Source organism: Orcinus orca, chromosome 12, assembly GCF_937001465.1.
Source record: "Orcinus orca chromosome 12, mOrcOrc1.1, whole genome shotgun sequence".
NCBI classification, from domain to species: Eukaryota; Metazoa; Chordata; class Mammalia; order Artiodactyla; family Delphinidae; genus Orcinus; species Orcinus orca.
This window is the reverse complement of record NC_064570.1, coordinates 24,148,352-24,162,823: the sequence shown is the minus strand read 5'-3', so window position 1 is coordinate 24,162,823 and position 14,472 is coordinate 24,148,352. Positions and strand designations below refer to the sequence as shown.

Here is a 14,472-nt window from a genome sequence, read left to right as displayed (position 1 = left end):
ATTTCATCTATTGGCAAATATAAGTTGCCTTCAGAGGCCCGGGCCAACAGTCTCTTGGTGAGTTAGTGGCAAAACGCCTGAGTGTGGAATCAGGATAGTTGTACATTCAAACGAAAACCCCACCCACTGCCAGTCCGAGCTGCCCTTGCTGCTGCCGATTAGTTGGGACACTCAGAAATAACCCAGGAGCTTATACAGGTAATGAGTCGTTTCGAATCACCCATAGACACCCATAGTAAATGGAAAAGCTTTTGTCAACATCTTTAATGGTTTCAGTTGGTAAATTATTAACAGAATATATGTGGAGTCCTCAGCATTTCAAATACATTTACTTTCTGAGCGAGAACACTGGAGAACAGTCTCTCCTGCCAAGTCCCCAGCTGCAGGTGCCCACTCTCCTGCTCCTGCCTCCCTCCTTCTCCCAGACTGTGTAGAGTCTGCCTTCTCTTACACCAGGGGGCTTCCCCTGCCGCTGCTGAAGGCTCTTAGCTTCTCCAGTGTGCTTCTCCTCGGACCAGGCTCTATCACGTGACTAGTTTCATTCCCTTCTACTCCTCCTCTCCTGGCATGTGGGGGAAAGATTACAGTTTCAAAAAAATAAAAACATGGATTCTGGTGAAGCTGCCACCTCTTACTAACTTATTAACTTTCAGTAAATCATTTAACTTCTCTCAGCCTCTGTTTCTTCACCTGTAAATTGGGGCCAGTCATACTATGGGTGTTCTCTACCTCTCAGGAATGTTGTCAGAATCAAGTGATATAATCCATCTGGATAGGCTGTGACTCTTATGATTCTCAATACTTACAAATCGTATTGTTTATGCTGATATTTTTCCTTCCAAGGAGGTTGATACACATCCACTCAAATGTTCCAATTCTGACTAACTCAGTAGGCAGGAAGAACAGGTCCACATGCCAATGAGTGGAATGACCTACATGACACGTTGGCTGGAAAATATAGAGTGTGGTCTTGTTTTTACATGAACAAACACTGAGAAGCAGATCCTGTTATTATTTTTCATGGCAACATTTCCTGACATATACTTGGCATGCTGGTGATGTCCACATGTTGGGGACATTCAATATTTGAAGGAGAAAGGGAAGAGGTTTAGAAGAATAGAGGAAGGGTGGGTGGGAGAAACAGGTTTTACTACATCAAGATTTTTTTTTTAAAGAGCACTAGCTATTCCATTTTTATGATTACGTCTGTGGGACAGGAGACACTGTCCTGAATCAGAAGACAATAAAATGTATAGTCTATTATTGTCACTAACAGTAATGATGCTGGGCAAAATATGTAACTTCTCTGAGCTAAATTTTCCCCATCAGTGAAATGGAAATGGGAATGGTACCTACCTCACAGGGTTGATGTGAGTATTAATTGGGTTAACACACAAAGTAACTAGCACACGATGATGATGCTATGTGTATGTGTGTGGGAATACTTTACTATTACCCAGTTTCTGGCTTACTGAGAAGCCATACATTTGACTGATGACTTATAAATCACAGCCCCATGCTACAAGGCAATGAATCTGTGCTTAGAATTTAGACAAAAAGTAGAAAAGACAAGGGGACAGAACACAAAAGTACCAGTGAAAAGTAAATAAACTGAGCAGAAGCAAGAAGAACTACAGTTCTGCAGCCTGTGGAAGGAAAACCACATTCATAGAAAGACAGACAAAAAGAAAAGGCAGAAGATTATGTACCAGATGAAGGAACAAGATAAAACCCCAGAAAAACAAGTAAATGAAGTGGAGATAGGCAACCTTCCAGACAAAGAATTCAGAATAATGATAGTGAAGATGATCCAGGACCTCGGAAAAAGAATGGAGGCAAAGATCGTGAAGATGCAAGAGATGTTTAACAAACACCTAGAAGAACTAAAGAACAAACGCCTAGAAGAATTAAAGAACAAACAAACAGAGATGAACAATACAATAGCTGAAATGAAAACATACACTAGAAGGAAGCAATAGCAGAATAACTGAGGCAGAAGAACGGATAAGTGACCTGGAAAACAAAATCGTGGAATTCACTGCTGTGGAATAGAATAAAGAAAAAAAGAATGAAAATACATGAAGGCAGCCTAAGAGACCTCTGGGACAACATTAAACACAACAACATTAGCATTATAAGGGTCCCAGAAGGAGAAGAGAGAGAGAGAAAGGACCCAAGAAAATATTTGAAGAGATTATAGTTGAAAACTTCCCTAACATGGGAAAGGAAATAGCCACCCAAGTCCAGGAAGCACAGAGAGTCCCAGGCAGGATAAACCCAAGGAGAAACATGCCGAGACCCATAGTAATCAAATTGACAGAAATTAAAGACAAAGAAAAATTATTGAAAGCAACAAGGGAAAAATGACAAGTAACATACAAGGGAACTCCCATAAGGTTAACAGCTGATTTCTCAGCAGAAGCTCTACAAGCCAGAAGGGAGTGGAATGATATCTTTAAAGTGACGAAAGGGAAGAACCTACAACCAAGATTACTCTACCCGGAAAGGATCTCATTCGGATTTGATGGAGAAATCAAAAGCTTTACAGACAAGCAAAAGCTAAGAGAATTCAGCACCACCAAACCAGCTCTACAACAAATGCTAAAGAAACTTCTCTAAGTGGTAAACACAGAGAAGAAAAGGACCTACAAAAACAAACGCGTAACAATTAAGAAAATGGTCATAGGAACATACATATCAATAATTACCTTAAATGTGAATGGATTAAATGCTCCAACCGAAAGACACAGGCTCACTGAACGGATACAAAAAACAAGACCCATATATATGCTGTCTACAAGAGACCCACTTCAGACCTAGGGACACATACAGACTGAAAGTGAGGGGATGGAAAAAGATATTCCATGGAGGGCTTCCCAGGTGGCGCAGTGGTTGAGAGTCTGCCTGCCAATGCAGGGGGTGCGGGTTCGTGCCCCGGTCCAGGAGGATCCCACATGCCGCGGAGAGGCTGGGCCCATGAGCCATGGCTGCTGAGCCTGCGTGTCCGGAGCCTGTGCTCTGCAATGGGAGAGGCCACAACAGTCAGAGGCCTGGGTACTGCAAAAAAAAAAAAAAAAAAAAAGATATTCCATGGAAATGGAAATAAAAAGAAAGCTGGAGTAGCAATACTCATATCAGATAAAACCAACTCTAAAATAAAGAATGTTACAAGAGACAAGGAAGGACACTACATAACAGTCAAGGGATCAATCCAAGAAAAAGAAATAACAATTATAAATATATATGCACCCAACATAAGAGCACCTCAATACATAAGGCAACTGCTAACAGCTATAAAAGAGGAAATTGACAGTAACACAATAGTAGTGGGGGACTTGAACACCTCACTTAAACCAGTGGACAGATCATCCAGACAGAAAATTAATAAGGAAACACAAGCTTTAAAAGACACAATAGACCAGATAGATATAATTGATATTTATAGGACACTCCATCCAAAACCAGCAGATTACACTTTCTTCTCAAGTGCACATGGAACATTCTCCAGGATAGATCACATCTTGGGTCACAAATCAAGCCTCGGTAAATTTAAGAAAATTGAAATCATATCAAGCATCTTTTCCAACCACAACGCTATGGATTAGAAATCAATTACAGGGAAAAAAACATGAAAAACACAAACACATGGAGGCTAAACAATACATTACTAAATAACCAAGAGATCACTGAAGAAATCAAAGAGCAAATCAAAAAATACCTAGAGACAAATGACAACGAAAACACGACGATCCAAAACCTATGGGGTGCAGCAAAAGCAGTTCTAAGAGGGAAGTTTAATACATGCCTACCTCAAGAAATAAGAAAAATCTCAAACAATCTGACATCACACCTAAAGGAACTAGAGGAGGAAGAACGAACAAAACCCAAAGTTAGTAGAAGGAAAGAAATCATAAAGATCACAGCAGAGATAAATGAAATAGAAACAAAGAAAACAATTGCAAAGATCAATAAAACTAAAAGCTAGTTCTTTGAGAAGATAAACAAAATTGATAAACCTTTAGCCAGACTCATCAAGAAAAAGAGGGAGAGGACTCAAATCAATAAAATTAGAAATGAAAAAGGAGAAGTTACAACAGACACCACAGAAATACAAAGCATCCTAAGAGACTACTACAAGCAACTCTATGCCAATAAAATGGACAACCTGGAAGAAATGGGCAAATTCTTAGAAAGGTATAACCTTCCAAGACTGAACCCGGAAGAAATAGAAAATATGAACAGACCAATCACAAGTAATGAAATTGAAACTGTGATTAAAAATCTTCCAACAAACAAAAGTCCAGGACCAGATGGCTTCACAGGTGAATTCTACCACACATTTAGAGAAGAGCTAACGCCCATCCTTCTCAAACTCTTCCAAAAATTGCAGAGGAAGGAACACTCCCAAACTCATTCTATGAGGCCACCATCACTCTGATACCAAAACCAGACAAAGATGCTGCAAAAAAATAAAATTACAGGCCAATATCACTGATGAATATAGATGCAAAAATCCTCAACAAAATACTAGCGAAGAGAATCCAACAGCACATTAAAAGGATCATACACCACGATCAAGTGGGATTTATTCCAGAGATGCAACAATTCTTCAGTATACGGCAATCAATCAATGTGATACACCATATTAACAAATTGAAGGAGAAAAAACATATGATCATCTCAATAGATGCAGAAAAAGCTTTTGACAAAATTTAACACCCATTTATGATAAAAACTCTCCAGAAGGTGGGCATAGAGGGAACCTACCTCAACATAATAAAGGCCATATATGACAAACCCACAGCAAGCATCATTCTGAATGGAGAAAAACTGAAAGCATTTCCTCTAAGATCAGGAACAAGACAAGGATGTCTACTCTCGCCACTATTATTTAACATAGTTTTGGAAGTCCTAGCCACGGCAATCAGAGAAGAAAAAGAAATAAAAGGAATACAAATTGGAAAAGCAGAAGTAAAACTGTCACTGTTTGCAGATGACATGATACTATACATAGAGAATCCAAAAGATGCCACCAGAAAACTACTAGAGCTAATCAGTGAATTTGGTAAAGTTGCAGGATACAAAATTAATGCACAGAAATCTCTTGCATTCCTATACACTAACGACGAAAGATCAGAAAGAGAAATTAAGGAAACAATCCCATTCACTATTGCAAGAAAAAGAATAAAATACCTAGGATTAAATCTACCTAAGGAGGTAAAAGACCTGTACTCAGAAAACTATAAGACACTGATGAAAGAAATCAAAGATGACACAAACAGATGGAGAGATATACCATGTTCTTGGATTGGAAGAATCAATATTGTGAAAATGAGTATACTACCCAAAGCAATCTACAGATTCAGCACAATCCCTATCAAATTACCAGAGGCACTTTTTTACAGAAATAGAACAAAAAATCTTAAAATTTGTATGGAGACACAAAAGACCCCAAATAGCCAAAGCAGTCTTGAGGGTAAAAAACAGAGCTGGATAAATCAGACTCCCTGACTTCAGACTATACTACAAAGCTACCGTAATCAAGACAATATGGTACTGTCACGAAAACAGAAATATAGATCAATGGAACAGGATAGAAGGCCCAGAGATAAACCCATGCACCTATGGTCAACTAATCTATGACAAGGAGGCAAGGATATACAGTGGAGAAAAGACAGTCTCTTCAATATAGGTGGTGCCGGAAAAACTGGACAGCTACATGTGAAAGAATGAAATTAAACACTCCCTAACACCATACACAAAAATAAACTCAACATGGATTAAAGACCTAAATGTAAGACCGGACACTATAAAACCCTTAGCGGAAAACATAGGAAGAACACTCTTTGACATAAATCAGAGCAAGATCTTTTTTGACCCACCTCCTAGAGTAATGGAAATAAAAAGAAAAATAAACAAATGGGACTTAATGAAACTTAAAAGCTGTTGCACAGCCAAGGAAACTACAAACAAGACGAAAAGACAACCCTCAGAATGGGAGAAAATATTTACAAACGAAACAATGGACAAAGGATCTCCAAAACATATAAACAGCTTATGCAGCTGAATATTAAAAGAACAAACAGCCCAATCCAAAATTGGGCAGAAGACCTAAATGGACATTTCTCCAAAGAAGACATATAGATGGCCAAGAAGCACATGAAAAGCTGCTCAACATCACTAATTATTAGAGAAATGCAAATCAAAACTACAATGAGGTATCACCTCACACCGGTTAGAATGGGCATCATCAGAAAATCTGCAAACTACAAATGCTGGAGAGGGTGTGGAGAAAAGGGAACCCTCTTGCACTGCTGGTGGGAATGTGAGTTGATACAGCCACTATGGCAAACAGTATGGAGGTTCCTTAAAAAACTAAAAATAGAATTACCATATGACCCAGCAATCCCACTACTGGGCATATACCCAGAGAAAACCATAATTCAAAAAGACACATGCACCCCAATGTTCATTGCAGCACTATATACAATAGCCAGGTCATGGAAGCAACTGAAATGCCCATCAACAGGTAAATGGATAAAGAAGATGTGGTACATATATACAATGGAATATTACTCAGCCATATAAAGGAACGAAATTGGGTCATTTGTAGGGATGTGGATGGATCTAGAGACTGTCATACAGGGTGAGGTAAGTCAGAAAGAGAAAAACAAATATCGTATATTAATGCATATATGTGGAACCTAGAAAAATCATACAAATGAACCGGTTTGCAGGGCAGAAATAGAGACAGAGATGTAGAGAACAAACGTGGACACCAAGGAGGGAAAGTGGCGGGGGTGGGTTGTGTTGGTGGGATGAATTGGGAGATTGGGATTGACGTGTGTACACTAATATGTATAAAATAGATAACTAATAAGAACATGCTGTATAAATAAATTAAATTCAAAAATTCAAAAAAAAAGAAAAAGGAAAATTGAATAAATTAAGATGCTAAATACAGACCATCATTGGCTGTAGATGCTGAGAAGATTCCGTGTTCCTTGAAACCTGAAAAATTCACTGCAGTTGTGTTTCCTAGGCAGGATCATGGATCTATGTCTTGAAAAGGGGAAGAAATTCCAGGTCTAGAAGCCACGAGAGCAATGGCAAGCTGGGGAAGTGGAAAGAGACCCAGGCTGGCGAATGGCCAGCCAGTTGGAACTGGCTGGATAGCAAGGTAGGGGTCAAGTATCTTTTTCATGGATGCTGCCATTGGCTCCAACAGCAATGGAGTCTCCCTGGTCATTGCTTATGCATTCTTGCTTCTTAAGAGAGCAGCTGCTATGAATAATGCCTGAAGATACCTCATTGACACACAAAATACAGTGCAGCTTGGCTTTTCTCTTTGTAAAGAATTGCTGTTGATCAACAATATTTACTGGGTGGATTTGGTGTGCTAGGCATCAAGAAAGGTTATGAAGAAAGTAGGTAGCGTGCAAGATACCTGGCCAGAAGATCATTATAATTGTGGTCATAGGATAAAACACATACATAAAGAAAAGGGATCTTTATAGAATAGGATGGCTGCGTGTTTTACGATAGAAAGCCTTTTCTTAAAAAACAGCATCATAAAAATAGAAAACTGGGCGGTATTCCCTGTTGTTGACAAAAGTGGTATTGTTGTGAAGTTGGTGTGTGTGCAGAGCAGCGTTCAGAAAACCTGAAATCATGATTTGACTGTGCTTTGCCTGAGGCCCGCTCAGCCCTGGGGGAGTGGTCGGCGTGCCACAATATTTCCTGTTTGCCTGGCAGGTTACCCATAGTATTTTGATCTTGCTGCATCAAAGCAGTGATGATGTGTTCAATGACTCTTTTTTATTCCTCTTGTGCATTCTCTTTTGTATTTATGGATCATGTGTCTCCATTTCTTCCTTCTCAACCTGACTCTTGGTAAGTTTCACAATTTCTCCCCTCAGTTGTGTGCAATTCTTTTTACTTCTCAAAACATCTGTAAGGATCTGGAAGAGGACCTCTGGCTGCTCCCTGCTTCTTGCTAGGTGTTAGGGCAAACAAAACCCTGAGAGATGAGTTGGCTGCATCTGCAATTTAGAATTAGAAGGGGTGAAAATATAAATGGATACAAAAAAATGGTGTCAATCTTGGAAAATGAGATTGAATCATAGCTATATAAGGTGGTAGAAACAAAAAGAAGCCACCTGCTTCCCGTAAGGTACCTGCCAAATCTTAAGGAAAGTGAGGAGGAAAAGATGATGAAGGTGGCTAACGTAGGAGCTCCTACCAGCTTGAGCTCTCTGGGGCAAGGACTGTCTCTTTTATTCCTTTGACCTCACACAGTGCTGGGCACATCCTAGATGCCCACTTAGAGTTTTGTGTGCATAAATAAATGAACAGACTCTGAAAAGATTTCATGAATAGGTGGTAGCTTCAAACAGATCCACAGTCTTCTGAAGCTTAACTTCTGGGTTCACCAGACAATCACTGTGGCTCTATATTGTTCGTGGACGGATCTTAAGTTTCTGTAATTTAATGTTTCCTTTGGAATAAAACCGCTATTTGAGGCTTGAGACCAGAAGGTACCTGTGCAACTTTCACTCAGGAAATACTGTTGGTGGTTGCAGAATCTTTTTATTCCTCGAGTTTTCTTCTCTCAGACCCCTTGCCATTAATATTAGACTTAACTTTAAAACACTTTTAGAATTTCAGCATTCAAGATTTATACATAAATTATGGCATCTAGCATATGAGCATTCACAATTCATACCTATTTGCTTTCTACCTAAAATCTGTGTAATTTCTCACAGGGCTAAATAGAGAAAAGTGTTACACAGAAGAAAATCCACATTGTAACTTTGTCCTAAGAATGCCCTTGGTGCTATCGTTATTTCTGAGAAAAAAACAAAGGTCTGTTTGTCTCAGTAAGAATGGGAAGAGGGTACAAGCACCTTCTATCACTACAAAGGAATCAGTTTGTGTTATTCATGCATCTTTCTCTCTCTCCTCTTTCTATGAACCAAAGAACAGAACAAAACAAAAAGTCTAAGAACAAACAAACTCACAACAATAGCAGCAGCAAGAACAAACTCGAGGATTTAGGTGGAATGATACCAAATCAGCGAATGACATTTGGGAATGTCACGTGGCTTATATAATTCTAGGAAAGAGATGTTTTATGTGTTGCTACCAAAGGAAAGTGGGAGATAGGAAAAATAAAATAAAGAAGAGGAAAAAAAGGAAAGGGAAAGCACTATGTGTGGGTCCGTGTTTCTCAGGAGGGACGCTATTAGCGCTTGGGGTAAGGTGGTCAATCATATTTTTAAAATATAATGAAGAGTTTTGATAGGGGCTTAAAAATGGGTTGGACTCCTCTTGATTAACTGTACATTTTAGTCCCACTTCCAAAATTCCTGATGTTTTAAACTTTTTGGAAAGAGGATTTCTTCCTGTTACAGTTTATAAATGTCTCAAAGTGTGGGTGTACGGCAAACCATTCCAAATTTACCCTCAGAGGAATATTCTTCAATTTTGACTCTTCCGGTTCTCCGCTTGACTTTTGCTTGAGCAGCTGCAGCTCACTCTGCTCTTCTGTCTTTAAACTCTCTGGGTGGACTGATTAATTGTCATAGCTTTGATTGCTGTTGACGGCTTGCTTTTTCCACCCATCCCTGACATTTTAACTGCTCTTCAGCTCCATGTCTTAAACAGGGGTAAGAAATCTGCCTTTAGATCTACTTTCCTCATCTAAGAAAAATATGATAAAAATCAAACTTAACTACTTCTCCTTAGCTCCCTTAATACAATCAATGACACCATCATTTATTGAGTTTTCTTAATTTCACAAATATTTGAACTTTTGATGCTAAGTTCCAGTGACCAAACTGGCAGAGTCCCCAGTCTCATGGAACATTATAATATAGGAGTAGAAATGTATTAGTAATCACACAAATGTATAATGACTAATAGAAATAAGGGCTATAAAAACCTCCAGATTTCTATAAGTGTCTAATATAAAGACCTCAATTAGTCTGAACAGTTAAAAATGACTTTCTAGGCTGTATTTCCTTTACCTCCCATATCCACTCAACCACTAAGTCCTATTGGCCGCACCCCCATTTTTACAGTTGCAGTTCCGTTGGGGGCTGTTTCTGTATTCGGATTACTCCAATTGGATCCTCACTTGATTTTTCTCTATTGCAAACTATCAGCACATGGCTGCCATGTGATTTTTCTTAAATTTTCATTTTTGTCACATTGCTCCCCAACTTGAGAATCTTTAGTGGTCCCCCATCATCCATTGACTCGACTTCAGGTGGATTACTTTGCTTTTATTGTGCTAAATAGGAGCATTTCTATCACCACTTTCTTATTCAGCTTCATCACGCTGTTCTCTGCACCCAGAGGGCTGCCTTCTTTCTCTCTGTACCTCGTACCTTCTAGATTTCAGTGATTTTCCAGCTTGAAGAGAACCCTTGAAGAGAAAAGGTTAGCAGGAGAGAAATACGGGCAGTGGATGGAGTGAGAGGTGGGCTCTGTTCTAATTGCTCTCCCCACTGGATTTCATGTGCAAGATTTCATTTGAAGAAAGGGGTCCAAGGCGAAAGAACACTTGGAAATCTATGTATCATTGAAGTTTCCAGTTGAAATTCATCTTCCCTCAGAAGTTCTTCCTTACTAAGCCCCTCTCCTCCACACTGACTTTTCCCTCTACTTTCAACACTCCACTCCTAGGTGTGATGCACTTGCTGACTTATTGCTTTGTTTTGTACTCTTGATAAGTTGGCCTCCACAAACACAATTTTTAATTCTGTTGCATTCTCTGAGGTGCTTTACTTTGGTATAAATGGGTGAATAAACTGAACACATGAATACTCTCGTTATTTCCGCTAGTGGAAAATTTCTGTCTATGACATTATGTCTCTAATCTATTCTCCATTTTTTAGCAACAAAATAAAAATAATCAGTACAGTAAGTTCCCTGCACACGAACGAGTTCCATTCTGCGAGTGCATTCATCAGTTCAATTTGTTCGTAAGTCCAACAAAGATAGCCTAGGTTCCCAACTAACACAATCGGCTATATAGTACTGTACTGTAATAGGTTTATAATACTTTTCACACAAATAACACACAAAAAACAAACACAAAAAATAAAACATTGTTAATCTTACAGTACAGTACCTTGAAAAGTACAGTAGTACAGTACAACAGCTGGCATACAGGGACTGGCATCGAGTGAACAGGCAAGAAGAGTTACTGACTGGAGGAGGGAGAGGAGGTGGGAGGTGGTAGAGCCGAAGGATCGTCAGCAACAGGAGACGGAGGGCAAGCTGCAGTTTCACTCACGCCTGACGGTGATGGCACAGGTTCTGGTTCCTTGCTGGATTCAATTCTATCTACTCTCTTGAAAAAACCATCCAGTGATGTCTGGGTAGTAGCTCTTTTTTTCTCATCATAGATGACGTGATAATACTGGATTGCATTCTGAACAGCTGCTGCAACCCTTGTGTACCATTCTACGTTTGGGTCCCATGCCTCAAATACTAACAGTGCCTCCTCAAATAAAGAAAATCCCCTTGCCACTTCCTGAGTCATGAATCTCTTCGGTTCTTCAGTTACTTCTTCTTCCTCTTGTCTCTCTTTGTCCTTTCTCTGGTAAAGTACACAAAAGCACAACCACTTGTAGAGGATGCACACACGTGACATTGTATGCCAGACACTTGAACTAACTCACGTGATTGGACCTGTGAATGCACGTTAGTATCTTTGAAAGTTCGCTACTTGAAGGTTTGTATGTAGGGGACTTACTGTATATGAAAAGTGACTTTCTGCCATATGACGGTGAGTCCATGTAGATGGTCAAAAAATAGGGGAGAGGATTTGTGAGAAGTGCTGAGAATGTTCTCTTTGAAACCCCTTGTTCACCGGGATTAACCTCCTGTCCTTTTTACTCCCCCAAGGTTGACATGGGACTGTTTGCCAATCTGTGACATATAGGTCAAACTTTGTATCTTACCTCTCTTAGGGCAGAATGGAATCTCTTTTAGGACCGAGGTTTACTTAAGTTGAAGTAATGTAAATTTAATTGGATCACGAATCTTGTTAGCACTTATTATTCAAGTCTGTTCCTGAACTACAAGAGGACCATGACGTATCCCAAATTCCCAACTGGGAACAAGCAATGAAGAGAACAAGTCCCTGCAGTGGCTTCTCCGCTGAGCCCAAAAAACCACATCTGATAAGCTATGTAATTTGCTCTAGCAATTTTGTGCCAAAAATAAAGGCACACTTTTGCAGAGTTCCACATTTCTAAGAAAAACTGAACTCCGCCTCATGCTAATCCAGCTCCCTTTCTTTCTTTTTCGAACTTGATGTTCATGGAGAGAAAATACCAGTTTGCATCTTAGGTCCGATAGACCCTTGGCCAGATGGCTAGGTCCATCCTCCTCTAGTCATCCTAAGCCTGCCTTGCTGTCACACAGAAACCTAAACCTGAAGGACAGGCAAAGACGCCAGCAGTGGTCTGTTTTACGACACCCCGATAACAGGATGTTTTTAGCAGCACAGCAGATTCTTGGCCGATGGCCCTGGTTAAAGGAAGAGAGGCACAGAATCTTCGAAGTCATCAATTTTAATGAGGACTGCAACTATTCCAGTAAACTAGATCCCTTCATTTTTGTTAGCTTGACAAAGAAACCTGATACATCCAAGACATTTATTTTTTTTAGTTCAGTACCAAGACAGGAACTCACTTTTTCACCACCAGTATTAGGCCCCCAATGGTGATAAAAATTCCTGTGCAGTCTTTTGGAGGGGAAGAATAAAAGCGCCTGCAAGGGGGAAAAAAAGAACACCAAACAAATACGAACTTTTGAAAAATTCAGGCTTTTCTTGGCTCAGAGGTTAAATATGAATTGTTAGAGTTCCCTTTCAAAGTTGGAGTCTGCCAAGGTCTCTCATAAGCTTGGATAGTTTTGTGGAAGTTATAACAAATAAGAATAGATATATGTACACGTATAACTGAATCATTATGCTGTACACATGAAACTAACACAACATTGTAAATCAACTATGCTCCAATATAAAATAAAAATTAAAAAATACTTGAGATTAAAAAAAAAGAAATTTCATCTGTGTTTTCAACAGTGAGGAATATTGCCTTTGAATAGTGGTATGTGTGTGTGTGTGTGTGTGTGTGTGTGTGTGTGTGTGTGTGAGAGAGAGAGAGAGACAGAGACAGAGACAAAGACAGAAAAAACAGAGAGACAGAGAGAGAGGGAAAGAGGCAGATAAATCGAGCCAGAAGATGAGAATTCAACTAATTTATTTATGACTTAATAAATTAAAATAATTTGAAGAAGTATTTCTGAATTTTCTGGGTAAGTCACACTAGAGGTACTAAGTAATTTCTAAGTTTCGTGGTGAGATAAACAGCTAAATTGCTTGAGAAGTTTGAGTATCAGAGAACCCAGCCTTTGCTTCTAATCTTTTTCATCTTTGTGCAAACTCACTGAACTCTTATTCCAGATCTGAAGGCAACAGACAGGCATTTGTTTTAACTCCTTAAGTAGATTCAAGTTTTAGAATCACTAAGGTTGAAAGTAGTGGTACAATTTCTAAATCCCACTCTTCAGTAGTAAGGGATTCAGAGCAAGGGCAAGCTGTGCCGTCTCTTACGAATTTTTCAATCAAAAAGTTTCTTTTTTTTTTTTTCCCCCTGTTAAAAAATTCTTTAAATAGAGTTGGGGGGAAAAAAAAACATCCCAGAAAAAGTTACGCAAATGGCAAGGTAGTGACAGGGCATCTATCAAAATGGCTCTGGAAATTCCATTTTTAAAGTGCTATAAAAATATCATTATTAATGATGATTGACTGGGTTTTCAGAGCCAAGATATTTCAAGACTGCTAAGTTAGCGCCGAGTGCAAAAGTGTGGGTGCTGAAGTGGCTTCAGGGTTCCCTCGCTGTGTTTCTTCATTGATTTTTAAGTAACATGTGAGCCCACTCAAATTGATGATTTTCGTTTTGAATTAGTTTGGCCTCTGTCATGGAGAGCCTTCCATCTTTGCCTGACTGTCAGTGTCTAATTCATCTTCATCAAGTCCCCAGCAGGAAGATTTGGATCTTACTACTTTTTGTTTTACAGTTTTATTGTTTACAGGAAATTGGGACACAGAGAAAAATAGAGCGGAATCTACCCAAGTTTTCAGTAGAAGTACTCAAAGGGAGAAGATACACCTTCACTCGTGGACCTCGTAGAAACTCCTGGATTGTGGCAGTCCCACGAGGTGGGAGAGGTAATAATATAATCCAGTAATAATATAATCCAATACTCCCTTCAGATTTTGTTTGTTTGTTTTTAAGATTCCTGAAAAATCTTAGCTTCCAGTCTGTGTCAACCTGATACCTTGTACCTGTTGCTTTTATGAACCTAGAAGTCCTCTCCATTTTACAGATGGGAAAACTGAGGCTAAAGAAAATCATGCACAAGATTGGAAAAACCATATTAGATTTCAGT

General features: G+C 39.3%; 1 long non-coding RNA gene across 1 annotated transcript; it reads right to left on the bottom strand.

The window, feature by feature from the left end:
* Positions 1–249: 249 nt before the first annotated feature.
* Positions 250–11,575, bottom strand: LOC125960717 (uncharacterized). The gene is made up of 2 exons (XR_007470686.1): positions 11,138–11,575; positions 250–3,057 (listed from the first exon to the last, which is right to left on the bottom strand). It is a non-coding gene; the product is annotated as an uncharacterized LOC125960717 (long non-coding RNA).
* Positions 11,576–14,472: the final 2,897 nt, after the last annotated feature.